Source organism: Bubalus kerabau, chromosome 6 (assembly GCF_029407905.1).
Source record: "Bubalus kerabau isolate K-KA32 ecotype Philippines breed swamp buffalo chromosome 6, PCC_UOA_SB_1v2, whole genome shotgun sequence".
NCBI classification, from domain to species: domain Eukaryota; kingdom Metazoa; phylum Chordata; class Mammalia; order Artiodactyla; family Bovidae; genus Bubalus; species Bubalus kerabau.
In genome coordinates, this window is record NC_073629.1 from 89,312,405 (window position 1) to 89,329,189 (window position 16,785).

At 42.9% G+C, this 16,785-nt stretch overlaps 1 protein-coding gene across 38 annotated transcripts in view; it reads left to right on the forward strand.

The window, feature by feature from the left end:
• DAB1 (DAB adaptor protein 1) overlaps positions 1-16,785 on the forward strand; it is a 956,508-nt gene that overhangs the window by 604,534 nt on the left and 335,189 nt on the right. The window contains exon 3 of one of the 38 annotated variants that reach the window (XM_055585733.1): positions 1,275-1,378. The exons of 34 other annotated variants lie outside the window; for them this stretch is intronic. The gene's annotated coding sequence lies outside the window, so the exon portion shown is untranslated. Of the gene's footprint in view, positions 1-1,274; positions 1,379-2,974; positions 3,225-4,658; positions 4,683-16,785 lie in introns of those variants that run through there. 3 more of the 38 variants (XM_055585744.1, XM_055585741.1, XM_055585746.1) reach the window with 3 other exon arrangements.

Sequence of the window (16,785 nt, forward strand, 5' to 3'; positions counted from 1 at the left end):
TCCACTTCCCTGAGATGTGGGTCATAGAAGATCTTGCTGTGACTTATGTCACTGAGTGTTCTGCCTATGTTTTCCTCTAAGAGTTTTATAGTCTCTGGTCTTACATTTAGGTCTTTAATCCATTTTGAGTTTATCTTTGCGCATGGTGTTAGGAAGGGTTCTAATATCATTCTTTTACATGTAGTGGCCCAGTTTTCCCAGCACCATTTATAGAAGAGGCTCCCCATGTTCGTTTTTTAAAACATTTTTTATCTCTTTGGCTCTGGGGAAGAATAACTTTGGCAAAGTCAGTGATTCGTCTACTCACATCTCTAGGGGCCATAGTGGAGCCACCTAGCCCACGGAATGGAAATCCTTTCCTTTGCATTCTGGTTCAGTTCTCTGGCAAGCTCGAGCATGTACATTTCCCTTCTCTTGCCAAGGCACAGGAGGTGTGTTCTGACACATGCTGTCATTTTGGTGATCTCGTAACCTTCTTTTTTCCCCTGACATCTTCCATGCAGAGCGAACCATTTGAACACTCGATTGCCAGATTTGGCAGCAGGTCTAAAGAGGCCCCATCTGCAGCCCTGGAAGGCTGGACGATAGTTTCCCCATGGGTCATGGAGAGAAGCATTCATACTCTCAGGAAAATTACTAACAAACTCCTCTGTGGAAGCCACCTGGTGCTGCATAATGGTGATGCATGGGATAATTCCTTGGAAGATCAGTGTTGCTCTTTCTCTTCTCCAACAGCTCATGCTCTAAATTATTCCAGGAAATCCCCAAGTGTGATCCTGGGCTTGTAGTCCTACCTAAAGTTCTTGTAAAGAGGGTTGTGTGTGGGAAAAGGTTGGGAAATGCTGCCTGTTATGGAGTGAATGTTTGTGTTTCAACAGTAGTCATATACTGAAACCCTAACCCCCAGATGTGAAGATATTTGGCTTACCAGGTGGTGCCACTGAGTGGTCAAAATCTACCTGTTAATGCAGGAGATGCAAGAGATGCAGTTCAATCCCTGGGTCAGGAAGATCTGGAGGAGGTCATGGCAACTCACTCCAGTATTCTTGCCTGGAGAATCCTATGGACAGAGGAGCCTAGCAGACTACAGTCTATGGGGTCACAAAGAGTCAGACACGACTGAGTGAGCACTCACAGGTGAAGATATTAATGGATGGGGCTTTGGAGAGACACTTAGTTTAGATGAGATCATGAGGGCAGTGCCCCCATGATGGGATTAGTGCCCTGTAAGAAGTGATACCAGAGGGCTTTCTCTCTGTCCCTGCCATGTGAAGATACAGCAAGAAACCACTATCTGCAAGATAGGAAGAGAGCTCTCACCAGAAACAATCTGCTGGCACCTTGATCTTGGACTTGCCGGCCTGCAGAAGTGTGAGAAGTGAGTGTATTACTGAAGCCCCCAGCCTGTGGTCTTCTGTTATGGCAGCCTGAGCTGACTAGGAAGCTACCTGCACCATCTTTTTGGTGTTGAGCAGAGCATCATGCATCATTTCCCAGTGAAGGGGAGCAGGGTGGTGGGGGAGACTTCTACTCCATGAAGGGGAGCAAGGGTCATCACAGTGCCAGCTACCAGCAGTAGAAGTCCAAGCACTTCTGCACTCTGCATCTTGGTATCAGAGTTTCTAAGGAAACAGTGCAGTCAGGCAGTGGATGGAACAGCTCTTATGTGGCAAAGAGACAGAACAAAATCAGCCCCAATAGTGGGTGCTGATCCCTCAAGGCAAAAGCAAGGCAATTGGCCTACACGCCCTGACCATGGAGTCGGAAATATTGAAAGTTGGGAGTGTACCTGAGGGCCACTGATGCACATCCTTAAACAGAACAGAGGAGAACACACTGAGTCTGAAACAGGAAAAAATATTTCCATAAAGGCAATAAGCCAGACACAACTGTTAGCACTTTATAAAGGAGGATTCCAGGCCCCTCAGGGACCATTCTTATGTGGCTGAACAGAGGTTGGGGGATTCCATGCATGAGACTGCCATTCCCAACAGAGAATCACAGTGTTCATGGTAACACTAAAGGCTCTAGAAATCCTGCAGTGGAGAGGAGAGTGTTTTCCATATGCATCTGTACATAGAGCCCATTTTCAAAACACTTCTGTTTCCTACTTTTCTCCAGAGGTCACTTTTGGAAAAGTTGGATTAGGTCATAATTTTCCCTCCTTTGCTTCCAGCTTGGGAATCTATGTGTCTGGATCAGACAGAACATGAGCATTGTCTTTTTCATTTGATTGTGAGAATGGATGTCCTGATGATTGGCTTGTGTCTTAGTTTGGGCTGCTGTAATAAAGGACCATAGAAACTATGTAGCTTATAAACAATAGAAATTTATTTTTCACAAGTTTGGAGACTGGAGGTCTAGATCAGGGTACCAGTATGGTTAGATCCTGGTAAGGGCCCTCTTGAGGACTGTAGACTGCTGACTTCACTGTGGTATCACATAGTAGGAGGGGTGAGGGAGCTCTCTGGGGCTTCTTAATACACACACACACACACACACACACACACACACACTCTATAAAATAGCACTAATCTCATTTGTGAAGGCTCCACCTTCATGACCTAATCTCCTCCCTTCTCATGACATAATCACCTCCCCAGAGCCCCACCCCCTAATACCTTCACACTGGGGATTAGGATTTCAACATAGGAATTTTAGGGGGGACACAAACAGCAACTTGATTCCAGAGCTTTAGGGAAAAGAGCAACAAGACATGGTCTCTGTCCTTCTGAAGCTCACAGTCTGATAGATAGTAAAATATGTAAATATCTGGTTACAGTCACAGCACCTCCATAGAACCAGGCTATGCATATAGTGTTTCATTTAGTCTTCACACTGAACCTGCACGCAGGTGATGCTTATCACCCTTCTGGAGGTGAGGAGAACAAGGTTCAGGAAGGTTAAGTGGTTTGTTGAAAGCAGCGGGGTTGAGTTCTGACCTTTGCCCTCCTTCCCACTCTGCTTCATTGTGTAACCTACGCTTACAGAGCAGACTGACCCCCTTTAGCTGCAGCAAAAACACGGGGGTCTGAGAGTCCAGAGGAGGGGCAGGGCAATTTGTACTAGGGATTCAGCAAGGTGTACATTAAGTGCCAGCGGAGGTGAGTTGTTCTGCCTCCTGCCTCTTGTCTGCCTGCCTTCAGCTTGAGCTTGGCCTGAAAGGAACTTGGAATTGAAGTTCAGGGAAGTCTAGTGGCTTCTCTGGAAAGGGGAAGTAAAAGGTGAGGAAGGAGACAATGGGGTGGGCTCTAGAGTCTGTGTGCCTAGCAGGCAAGGCTTATTTGGGAATGGGGCAAATGTTCCTAGAGCCCCACTCGGGGCAGGACACCAAGATATCAGTACAGAAAGGAGACAGTCTCAACCCTGAATCTCGAGTGGTTTTGAAGGAATCAGTTGAAACCCAAACAGAGCTACACATGGAGTGACTGGAGCATGGAGGAGGGGAGCTGCTCCGTGCTGTGCTGGTGTGGAGGGTGGTGGGAGGCGAGACAGGATCGAGACTGTTTTTAATGGATGCAGAGTAGAAAGTAGGCTTCCCTGGTAGCTCAGCTGGTAAAGAATCCACCTGCAATGCAGGAGACCCTGGTTCAATTCCTGGGTCGGGAGATCCCCTAGAGAAGGGATAGGCTACCCACTCCAGTATTTTGGGGCTTCCCTGGTGGCTCAGACGGTTAAGAATCCACCTGTAATGCGGGAGACCTGTGTTCGATCCCTGAGTTGGGAAGATCCCCTGGAGGAGGGTATAGCAACCTACTCCAGTATTCTTGCCTGGAGAATCCCCCAGGGACAGAGGAGCTTGGTGGGCTACAGTTCGTGAGGTCACAAAGAGTCTGACATGACTGAGCAACTAAGCACAGCCCATAGTACAGAGTCAAAAATGGTGCCTTAAAGAATACTTGGGAGCTTACTGGAAGCAGAGAGGACTTGGCAAAACCAGGGCAGGGCCTGAGCAAAGGCTTCGAAGCTGAGGAGGATGGATGTTGCGGGGAGGGGGACTGGCTAGAGATGTAGCTTGGAGATACAGGCAGCAGGAAAGGCAGGTGAGGGCTACCCTGGAAGACCTTCAGAGCCCTGCCACATGGATGCATTTAGACCATACGCAATTCCCATCTTAGTCTCCTCTCCAATATACACTGCTAATTGAATGTTTTTTTATAGACTCCAAGGCCTGCATTAACACGGTCTACTTTTAATTCCGTACAATGGGGGGAAAAATCTCTTGGTTTTATTGACTGCTTCTTTATCTGACTTCACCTAATTGGAAAATAAACAGATAAAATGATACCTTTACTGCTAATGAATAATTCATGTTCTCTTTGTCTTTTGTCATAAAAGAGAGAGCCCAGCAGATCTGTCTTTAAATTAGGATATCTGGTAGGTGAGAGAAAAATGTGAGCGATTAACTCCAAATTGAGTTTCGTGTGAATTTCTGAGAGTCGGCGTCCTCCTCTGTAATGAAGTTTAGATTGGTTCACGTAACGGTTCACCTGGCTCTCGTGGAGCCCAAATTCAGAACATATGAGTGCGATTGACCTGTTAATTTGAAATGTTTTAATCTGCATAAAAATGGATTGTATTAATTGTTTCCCATTAACCAGGGCTGACGATAATGTCTGCTTGAATTAGGCTGACTCTTCCTCTGTCTTAGCCCTTTGCGGTTTCATGTGCCCCAGACACAGGTAACTTCTCTCTCCTCCACGTCAGTCATCTGAACGGGATGGGCTGTGTTGCTCTCAGATTAGACAGAAACCCACCCACCATCTGCAGATACAAGTACACATCATCCTCACACCAACTCCACCTCTTGACCCCTCTCTCAGAAGTGTTCCTCTTTTCTAATTAGCCTTGGTAACATTTCTCTACCCTAATCTCAGTGGTTTGCATCATTTTCGAAATCTCGGTAAATAACTTTTAACTCCTTACAGCAGTCTGTGCTTCAGGAAGAAAAAAAGAAGACTGGAATGGAAAAATCCGATTTAAAAAGTAATGTTACTCTTAATTATTTTACAAACATACTCTGCGATCTCTAGGGGCTGGACACTTTGCTGTGGACTGAGGATGTCCAATGTGTTTGCACCTGATTCTGTCCTTGAAGACATCATGGTCTGGATGTGGAGATATTGCTTTCATGTAATAAAAGTTCTGTTATGGTTCAAATCAACCTTGTAGGGAAAGTCCCAGGCCACAGCTACAGTTAAATGAGTGAGTGAATCCATGGAACTCAGAAACACTGAAGTTTCCTGAATGTGCCCTGGGTTTTGTTTTTCCTCCCATGATTATAAAGCTAGGTCTAGTGCTTTGATGGGCCTGGGATAACTTTCCTGTGTATAATTCAGTGAAATCATAGCCTTTTCTGGGAAGCCTTCCTCAGCCACCATCAGCCTCTTGTCTCATTAGGTGCCCTGTTCTGGGCTCTCACAGCTCCTGTCATAAACAAACTGCCGTTGTATTTATCTTACCATTTGCTTGTCTCTTTCAGTCAGCTGGAATGAAAGGTTCAGTGTGCAGTAAATAAGGAGGCAAGACTGAAGGTGGAATTAAGGGAGAATTAGATGGTATATCTTAGACCTGCATTCCTCAACGTGTGGTCCATGGACCAGCAGCTTTAGCATCTCCTGGCAGTGAATTAAAAATACAGAATCTCACCCTCCACCTCAGACCTACAGACTCAGCATCTGATTTTTTTTTATTACTGAGTTATAGTTACTTTACAGTGTTGTATTAGTTTCAAGTGTACAGCAAAATGATTAAGTTATACATATATGTTCTTTTTCAAGTTCTTTTCCATTATAGTTTATTATAAGATATTGCGTATAGTTCCCTGTGCTATACATTAAGTCCTTGTTGTTTACCTATTTTATACATGCTAATTCCAAACTCCTAATTTATCTGCATACATACCCCGCCACTATCCTTTTTGGTAACCATAAGTTTGTTTTCTATGTCTCTGAGTCTGCTTCTATTTCATAAATGAGTTCATTTGTATCGTTTTTTAGATTCCACATATAAGTGATCATATGATAATTGTCTGTCTTTGTATGGTAATCTCTAGGTTCATCTTGCTGCAAATGGGATTATTTCATTCTTTTTTATGACAGAGAAATATGCCGTTGTGTACATATACCACATCTCCTTTATTCATCATCTTTTGATGGACATTTAGATTTCAGCACCTGAATTTTAACGTACGTAACGATTCATGCGTACATTAAAGCTTGAGAAATACTTGGGGTTGTGTAGGCTATTGTTTCTCAAATTTGGCTGTGCGTTGGAATCACCTGAAGGTCTTTGTAAAGTACTGATGTTTGGGTCACCCATACAGCTTCTGATATACTTGCTTGGGGTGTGTGCAGTTAGAAGCTCTCCAGGTGATGCTAATATGTGGCCACATACGTGAGCCACCTCTAGACTCTTGTTTCCTAACTTCTGTCTCCTATCATAGAATTTGCTGTGCTGTGTACTCATTTTCATTTGTTGGTCTGTCTTCCCTCCCTCTCAAGGACAAGGGATCTCATATATCCTGAGATTCTTAAATAGTATCTCTCACTGAACACTGGTTTCTTAAAGTGGATGGAAATGAACCAGAGTGGAGGCCTTGAGTGCTGAATTTGAGGACGACTGTGTGTGTGTGTGTGTGTGTGTGGTGTGTGTGTGTGTTAGTCACTCCATCATGTCCAACTCTTTGCAACCCCATGGGCTGTTGCCCACCAGGCTCCTCTGTCCATGGAATTCTCCAGGCAAGAATATTGGAGTGGAGTGGGTTGCCATTTCCTTCTCCAGAGGACAACATTTAGGAGAACCTATTTTAAAAAGTACTGTCAATAGCTTGGATGAAGAATTGCGGCATGGTTATTAATATAGATGGCACAAAAATGATTCAGAATGTTCTCAGTTGGTTAAAGTCTATAGGATATATCAAGTTGTGGGAGCTCAGAGTTGATGGGAAGAGGGTTGGGTGGGGAAGACCCAGTATATTCTCTCTCAACAAGAGGAGACTTCCAGGTTTAATTTAGTTAACCTCATGCCCTCAATGCTGCAACAGTGATTATTTATCTGGCTACTAAGAAAATCACAATACAGTTTTCAAATGCATTCATGGAAGTACAGTACAGTATTTACTCACACAACTACTAAATGGCTGTATCTCCTCTGGATACCATGCTTTATGAAAAAAGGCAGCAGAGACATCACTTTGCAGGCAAAGGTCCGTGTAGTCAAAGCTGTGGTTTTTCCAGTATTTACGTACAAATGTGAAAGTTGGACCATAAAGAAGGCTGAGTGGCGAAGAATTGATGCTTTCGAACTGTGGTGTTGGGGAAAACTCTTGAGAGTCCCTTGGACAGCAAGGAAATCTAACCAGTCAGTCCTAAAGGAAATTAACCCTAAATATTCATTGAAAGGAGTGTTGCTGAAGCTTCAATACTTTGGCCACCTGATGCGAAGAGCCAACTCTTTGGAAAAAATCCTGATGCTGGGAAAGATTGAGGGCAGAAAGAGAAGAGGGCAACAGAGGATGAGATGGTTGGATGATATCCCTGACTAAATGTACATGGGTTTGAGCAAACTCCAGGAGATAGTTTAAGACAGGAAAGCCTGGAGTGCTGCAGTCCATAGGGTCACAAAGAGTCGAACTTGACTTAGCGACTGAACAACAACAGCCACGCTTTGAGAAACTAGTGAACATAGTGGATAATATAGAAATCATGTCAAGGGAAGGGGTGTGTGGGAATGAATGCTTTCAGAAGAGAGGGTGTGGCAAGGACCTGATTGTTGTTTTCCAAAGGATTGATTGTTGTGTGAGAGCAGAATTGTGCCGTGCTACTCCACAGGGCAGAGCTAGGGCCAATGGAATTCACGGAGGCAGATTTTGGCTCAACATAGGGAAGACTTGGTGCCAGTGAGAACCATCCAATAATAGAAGCAGCTGCCTGGGGAGATGGTGCGATGAGCGAGCTCTCTATCTTTGGAAATGTTCTAGCGGCGCCTGGATGGCCATCTGTCGTGGGTATTGTGGAAAGATGCATGCATGCGGTGTATGAACAGAATTTTGTGGATCATTTTACTGGTAGTAAATGTGACTGCTGTGTGCTGAGTGTCCGTGACGTGTGCCAGGTACTACGGTAGGCAAGTTTGTATCCATTATCATGTTTAATCCTTCTACAGCCTTAATAAAGGTGACAGTTATTCCACTTTAACAGAAGTAATGGGCTCAAAGCTAGGATTTGAACCCTGTGCTTTCTGACCTCTAAACCATAATCTTTTAACTCTTACCATCTGCCTTTTGTGGTCCCTTCCCTCTCTGCTGCTGCTAAGTCTCTTCAGTCGTGTCTGACTCTGTGCGACCCCATAGACAGCAGCCCACCAGGCTCCCCCGTCCTGGGATTTTCCAGGCAAGAACACTGGAGTGGGTTGCCATTTCCTTCTCCAATGCATGAAAGTGAAAAGTGAAAGTGAAGTTGCTCAGTTGTGTCCGACTCTTCGCAATCCCGTGGACTGTAGGCTACCAGGCTTCTCCATCCATGGGATTTTCCAGGCAAGAGTACTGGAGTGGGGTGCTGTTGCCTTCTCCCCTTCCCTCTCTAAGATTCTGCAATTTCAGGTGTATTTAGACACCAGATTTGAAGTGACCTTTTAGCATCTGTGTAGAAAAGGTCCATTGGAGAGCTGGCCATGAAAGTTTGGGAGTTGAGAGAGTGGTCAGGATGACAGACGTGGACCTGAGCATGCTCTGCCAAGACATGAGGGTTGATGCCATTGCCTTGGTAAGATTCTCAAGGTGGTGACTGAGGACCGGAGAGAGGTCCGGAGCAGAGAGAGAGAGTGTGGGTTGACTCCACTTTGCTGGAAATCAAAGCCACAATAGAAGCCACGAGCCCTGCTTTCTAGGTCGGAAGGAATGAATTGTTACTGCATGTTGGAAACTTGATTTTTAACCTAAGTAAAATGCGAATGCAACTACAAATGTTCATGTTCTAGATGAAGACAATTCAAGTCAAGTGGTGAAACTGGAGTCACAGTGACTCATGGTAAAGCTTTCACCCGACTTGAAATCTGCTTCTCTTAGCTGTATGTCCCTCCACACATCACCTTCCTGTGCCTCAGTTTCATCATCTGTAAAATGGGGATGGTAACATTCTCTTCAGGATACCCTATAGGTTTATTAGGAAGCTTAAGGAGGATAATGCACATAAGATGCTTGACAGTGGCTGGGATACATGGAAAGCACTTGGTATTTATATTCAGATTAGTTATTAAATCTAAGTAAACCCTAAAGTAACACAAATGTAATAGTTTACTTAAGACATTCTGTTATCTCCTGTATTCAGATCGAGCCACACTGTAAGAATTCAGCTATATTTTAAAACATTTAAATGCACAACCAATACCATTAGTTAATCAAATATTTTAGGTTAAAATTCCATCTATTTTTTGTGATTTATAAACTATTAATATACTTCCTCATTATAGTACCTAATCTACCATACAGAATTGAGACAGCACAACATAGATGTTAAAAGAAGGAATGTGTAGTCACACTCCCTGGGTTTAGATTTTAACTTTACTCGTCCTGTGACTTGGAGCAGTTTACTTAGTCTGTCTAAGTCTCAGTTCCTCTCCACTAAGGTGGAGCTAATAGTAATACCTACCTCACAGGGCTTAGAGATCAAATGAGATTATATAGACAGTACTTAGAAAGTTGCTTAGGTACCGTCAACATAGTAGGCATTCAGCAAATGATGAAGATGATGATGTATCTTGTAAGACAAAGAAATTTAAAATGTCTTGGAGCCCTTGGGGTTCTGTATATATCAGTATTGATTATATAATCCTGTGTGTGTATGTACATAATCTATAGACAGGTTTTTTTCTATGAGCACGAAAGTAATACATTATCCATGGGTGAGCTTGTAGGGGGTCTGTGATGCTCCTGAAATTGTAGGCAAAACCTGTGAGTATGCATGTTTTTATGGGGAAGATCTGTGCCTTCATTTGCTTCTCTCTGACTTTGTCAAGTTTAAGACGTGTTAGCATGAGAAACTTGGAGTGGAATGTGAAACTGTTAGTGAGAGCAAAATGAAACCCTGGTTGCAAGTGATCAGGAAGAAAGTCATTTTGTTATCCCATATAGCAGAGATTCAGAGGTAGGTGGTCCCAAGATCAGTGTAGTGGTTCAAGGATGTGATCAGGTGCTGAAGTTCTTTCTACTATGTGTCATACTTAGATTAATGCTTTATGGTCCCAGAATAGCTACCACAGAAACAAGTACCACATCCTCATATGACATCACTGAAAACACAAAGAAGCCATGACAGCCAGGATGCTACGGTAGAGCTTTCATTATTTGTCTCCTTTCTTTTATCATAGATTTAAAACAAAACAGACAAAACCCCCCAGAAATTCCCCAGGAAGAACTCTCAAAAAGCAAGAGACCTCCATCCCTGTTTATTCTTTATGTGCCAGAATGGATTCACATCACCACTTCCAGCCAGAAGGGAAGCCAAGAAAGCATGTGTTTGGCTTTTTCAGCATCTCTAAGGGAGGTGGGCAAGCAGAAGAGGTAGTGTGGGTTGAAGAGCTTTCTAACATCCGTGCACCAAAGAAAACATGTGAGCTGATGTGCCACACAGAGGTCACGCCAAGTATTTGCATGTTGAGGGGAGGGACAGTTGTTTGTAAGAGACAGACAATATCTAGAGAAAGAAGCAGGGGAAAGAGGCAGGACTTTCAATGGCTTCAAGATGCTTTACCCTAAGCAGGCATCATTCATCAGTGAGTAATGTAGAGGAAGTGCCTGGATTCCAAATATATGAGTAGAAAAGCTGTCATGGAAGAGTCAGCCAGCAGCTCTTGTTTGCAGCTGCTGCTGCTGACCCACATTTGCCCTCCGCCAGTCCTCAGCTGCTGATCCTACTTCCTGGGAGCCGGTCCGTGAGTGCTGCCAGGATGCAGATGCCCATCTCCATAGCTCCCCCCGCTGCTCTCCAGATAAGCTGTTCCTGGGGAAGGAGAGTGGCACCTACAGTAGTAACAGGTCTAGTAATTAGCAGCCGCCCCGGGCCTTACAACATTTCTAAAGAAGACGAGGTGATTCAGTAAGATCTGTCCCCACCCCTGAGAGTCTCCCAGATGGAGAAACAGGTGGGGGTCCCCAATGCTAATGACAGGGAGGCCTTTAACCTGCAGTTGTTAGAGGGCAAGGGACAGGAGATGTGGGACAGATGCAAACCACGTGGACATGGAGTCTGCATGTTGGTTGTTGATGGAAGACCCTATTTTTATACATGACCTTGACAAATTGTGCTGCTCTAAAGGGCAGAGAATCCACTGAACTGTGATGGTGCAATCATGTCAAAATAAACATGCAAAATGTGAAAATACTATGCAAAGCCCAAACATTGCTCCGTCTCCTCACTGCTTAATCCAGAGGCTCAGGAGTTGGATGAACGTTCATTTTTTGTGTGTGTTTATTGGTAAATTAAAGTTTGAGTGTTTAATAATGCATTTGTCATACTGAATCAAATACACTAAATTACTGCAATAATTATTTTCTCCAATAGAGTGGATGAATATAATAAGATCAGTAAAGAATTTGTACATCTCCCCTGGGAGCTAGGGAGCGTCTCAAAGAAGATGTAATTCTTGAACTGATTCAGGAAGGCTTAGTAGCAACCTGCTAGTTTATGGAGGTTGTGGGTATTATCAGGGCTTTTGTGTAGCTATTTTAGGTGGAGAAATAGCACCTAAAGGGCAAAAAATTGTAAAATTCAACGAGCATTTGATATTCTATTCACTAGGCACTTTCTCCCCCTCTTCAGAAAAAGAAAATCCACTTTTCTCCTCCCGGAGATGCTTCTTTACCACCTCAACTGTGTGGTTGGATTGGAGCGAGTATTCAATTCCAGCTCTGTAGATACATTTCATTGGACTGGAGGTAAATGATGATTCAGGACCAATCAGAATCATTCCTGGGATCTTTTAAGCTGCATATGGGAGAGAGATTTCAGTCAGCTCATCACTAGGGACAAACTGAGAGTAAGGTATGGGATTTGTTGAGGGCTCTGACTCTCTCATTTGGAGTTACTCCTGATGCAGAAACCACACACTTAGATCAAAGTGGCATTGGTTGTAAAATTTCATAAGCGTAGTCCCTCTATCTCTTTCATTTCTGTGTTTACCTTTGCAAAAGCAGACTGGGTTCTTCCAAATGGTAGAAACCAGGATCAGCAGTGACTTCTGTATTTCACTTCTCATTGGGATCAGGTGAAATGTGAGAGACATTAAAAAAAAACAGTAAAATTTTATAAATAAGACAGTCTTGTAGAATGTTAGGATAGTGTTTTTCAAGTATTGATATCAGCTAGAGAATTTCCTATCACACAGATTTTGACTTGGTAGATCTGGAATTGTCCTTAAGATTTGCATTTCTAACAAACTCCTGTGTTGATATTGATGCTTTTCATTCAGAGACCCCACATTGAGCAGCAAAGTGTTCAAAGATGATGCTTAAGAATTGAGGAAATTTGAAAAGCTGGTATATTATATGGTAGCATGGGAACACAGGTAGACTTGAGTTGTAATTTTTCAGTAGGGTGATTAGGGTAGGCTCATGAAAGTGACACCTGAACAGACTTGAAAAAAGATGATTGTATTTACGTGACTAAAAATAAATAAAAGTTTTATATATATATACACACACACATATATATGTGTGTGTGTATATATATATATATATAAAATTTTCTGTTTTAAAACACCTGTTAGTTAGCTATTGCTGCTTTACCCTCAAACTTTGCATCTTAGACCAAGAAGCATGTAGATTCCTCAGTTATGGTAGGTGGCCTTAGCTAGTTAGCTAGTTGTTCTTTCTCAGGATCTCTAATAAGACTACAGTCAAGGTGTTGGCCAGGGCTGCTGCATCCATCTCAAGGCTGGCATGGGATGGATCTGTTCCCAAGCTTGCTCTTGTGGCTGTTGGCAGGCCTCCGTTCCTCACAGACTGGTGGCCAGCAGCCGCCTTTAGCTTTTTGCCATGTGGGTCTCCCCATAGGGCCGATCTCAAATATGGCAGCAGACTTCCATTGGAGTAAGCAACGTGGGGCAGGTCGGGGGGAGGGGCACAAAGGGTGGCCAGCAAGAAGGAAGCCAGAGCCTTTCTGTAACCTAATTTATCAACTGACTTCTCATTACTTTTGCTATATTCTAATTATTAAAAATGGGCCACTAGGTCTAGCTCTTACTCAGAGGGGAGGAAGTCACCAAAGACATGAGTACCATGAGTCAGGACTCACTGGAGGCCATTTTAGAGGCTGCCTACTGCAGAGTGTATTTGCGGATCCTATCAAAAACTTGGGTGTCTTATGGCTTAAAACAGATAGTTGTTACTGCCAGTTTGTTTAGCAAAGAGGATCATGGGAAATTCTTGGCTCCCAGCAGAAACCAGGATGGGCTCAAATGGTTCTGATCGAGCTAGATAGAGTTGGCTTTGGCCGATCTTCAACTCTGGAGGTGGGTCCAAGCCTGCTTCTTTTCTGAGACGTTCAGGCAGAGCCTTGTAGGCCACCTGTGGGCTTGTGGGCAGCTGAGCTCTGACTGACCCCCTGGCCATTTTAGTGCTACCAATAAAATTGCCTGAGGAGCCTGCCAAGGAGACAGATGCTGCTGCTGGAGAAACACCTTCTGTAGCCTGGCATTTGTCCGGTAATTGCTCTCCAAGAGAAAATAAACTCTTCACGTGAGAGGGAAGGTGGATGGTGCCTGATTGTCAAGTAGAGAGATGATTTAGAACAAGTGCTACAAGTAAAGTGCCAAAGATTTTATTAAAAAATAGAAGATACGTGTTTGGAGCTAAAGTTAGGCTTTTAAAAAATCTACTGACTCAGGAAATGCTTCTTGTTTTCCAGGCATAGACTAATACACAGTGAATTGAATTACATGCAGAATGCCTCACCTGTTCCCTTACTCTGGTTCCATTTGCAGCCATATTTCTTTTGCAGTCAGATTTCTTTTGCAATAGAGAGTACCACTATTTCCTTCTGGCTTATAGATTCATAATGTAGAAGGAAAACACTGGCTTAGGACTGGCAGTAGTCTTGGGCAGTAGGTTCAACCTGTCAGAGATACAGGTTTCATCCTCAGGTTTGTTATCTTTAAGTTGGGATAGTAAACGCTTCCCTCATAAAGTTGTTTTCTTTATTTTTATTCATTTTTGATTTTTATTGAAGTGAAATTGATTTACAGCATTGTCTAAGCTTCAGGTGTAGAGCAAAGTAGATCAGTTATACATATAACCACCCCACCCACTTTTTTTTATATTCTTTTCCCATATAGGCCAGTACAGAGTATTGAGTACTGTTCCCTATGCTATACAGCAGGTTCTTATTAGTTATTTTAAATATAATAATGTGTATATGTCAGTCCCTACCTCCTAATTTCTTCTCCCCCTTATCCCCTGGTAACCATAAGTTTGTTTTCTATATCTGTGACCCCTCTTCTTTTTGTGAATAAGTTTATATTTACCTTTTTTTTAGAGTTACACATATAAGCAATATAATATGATATTTGCCTTTCTGTGTCTGACTTCGCTTAGTGTGACAGTTTCTAGGTCTCTTCATATTGCTGTAGATAGCATTATTTCATTCTTTTTTATGGCTGAATAGTGTCCCAGTGTGTATATGGACCACGTCTTCTTTATCTACTACTTTGATGGACTTTTAGGTTCTTTCCCTGTCCTGGCTGTTATAAATAGTGCTGCAGTGAACACTGGGATACATGTGTCTTCTTGAATTACGGTTTTCTCTGGGTTTATGCCCTGGAATGGGGTTGCTGGGTCATATAGTAGTCTATTTTTAGTTTATTAGGGAACCTCCATACTGTTCCCCATAGTTGAAAGTGAATGTGAAAGTTGCTCAGTTGTGTCCGACTCTGAGACCCCATGGACCATAATTCAGTCCATGGAATTCTCCAGGTCAGAATACTGGAGTGGGTAGCCTTTCCCTTCTCCCGGGGATCTTCCCAGCCCAGGGATCTAGCCCAGATTCTTTACCAGCTGAGCCACAAGGGAAGCCCAAGAATATTGGAATGGGTAGCGTATCCCTTCTCCAGCAGATCTTCCCAACCCAGGAATTGAACTGGGGTCTCCTGCATTGCAGGCAGATTCTTTACTAACTGAGCTATCAGAGTCCCCATAGTTGCCATACCAATTTACATGCCCACCAGTCATATAAGAAGGTTCGCTTTTCTCCACACCCTCTTTAGCATTTACCGTTTGAAGAATTTTAAGGTTGGCCATTCTGACTGGTGTGAGATGATACCTCATTGTAGTTTCAATGTGCATTTCTCTAATAATTAGAGAATAATTAGAAAATATGTTGAACATCTTTTCATGTGCTTTTTTAGCCATTTCATGAAGTTGTTTTAAAGATGAAGTTAACACCAGGGGAAGCTCCTTGCCACAGAGTAGATATATTAGATGCTGTCTTTATCGATGCTGTAGTTACAATAACAATACTAGGAGGAACTTTAAATGTGAAGTCCTCCATTATAGATGGGAAACTAAGGCCCAGAAGGCTAAAGGCATTTCCTGTGCTGTGCTGTGCTGTGCTTACTTGCTCTGTCCGACTCTTTGAGACTCCATGGACTGTAGCCCACCAGGCTCCTCTGTCCATGAGGATTCTCCGGGCAGGAATACTGGAGTGGGTTGCCATGCCGTCCTCCAGGGGATCTTCCCAACCCAGGAATTGAACCCTGATCTCCCACATTGCAGGTGGATTCTTTACCATCCGAGCCTCCAGGGAAGCCCTACAGATCACATAATAGTTCTGTTCCACCCACCAACGCATCCATACATCCAGTCATTCACTCAACCATCTAATCATACCCACCCAGCCACCCATCTAATCAGTATGTATTGAGGTGTACTTTCTGACAATGCTGTTCTCATTGCAGTGGCTATAAAGACATGAAGAAGTCAGGAAAACTGCCTGCCCTCAAGGGATTTGATAGACAATGAACAAATGCATTACTGATAGATTATAAATGAAATAAATACTGTAAATAAATAGGGATTGAAATGATAGATAGAATTACAAGTTGGAGGGATATGAGGAAGCTGCTGCAGGTTAGGGATCTGGGAGAGGCCGATTTAAGAATGGCATCTGAAGGGAGACATGTAAGATAAGAAGGAACCAATGAAGGAATAGCAACCAAGGACCCTGATGGGAAAGAACAGGAAGATGGCCAGGGTGGTGGGCACTTCCTGGATCAGATGGGATATCTATGGTCATGCCCAGAAAGACACTTGCTTAAATGAAATTGTGAAATTTTGGTATGAAAGGTAAAGTAGGTTTCTTTAACAAAGGGTCTTTCAACATTTTAAAATATACTCATTCATTATGATTTTTCAAGAGATTGGGAACAAATATATAATAAAGTCTTTCAACAAGTTTTTAACCATGATAGCGTTCCTTTCCTCTTCCCTTCCTTCCATCCATCTCTCCCTTCTTCCATCTATTTCTTTTTATTTTTTGTTGTTGAGGTATAGTAGGTTTACTATGTTGTGTTATTTTCTGGTGTAGATTTAGATATATGTAAATATATCTAAATATTTATATATATATCTACACACTCTTAGTATATTTATGAAGCATATGAAATCAATAAATAAATTTCACCTGATATATATACATATATATATATTTATATACACTGAATCACTTTGCTGTACACCAGAAAGTAACATAGCATATATATTTGAGCTTCTGAGGTGGCTTTATGGTAAAGACT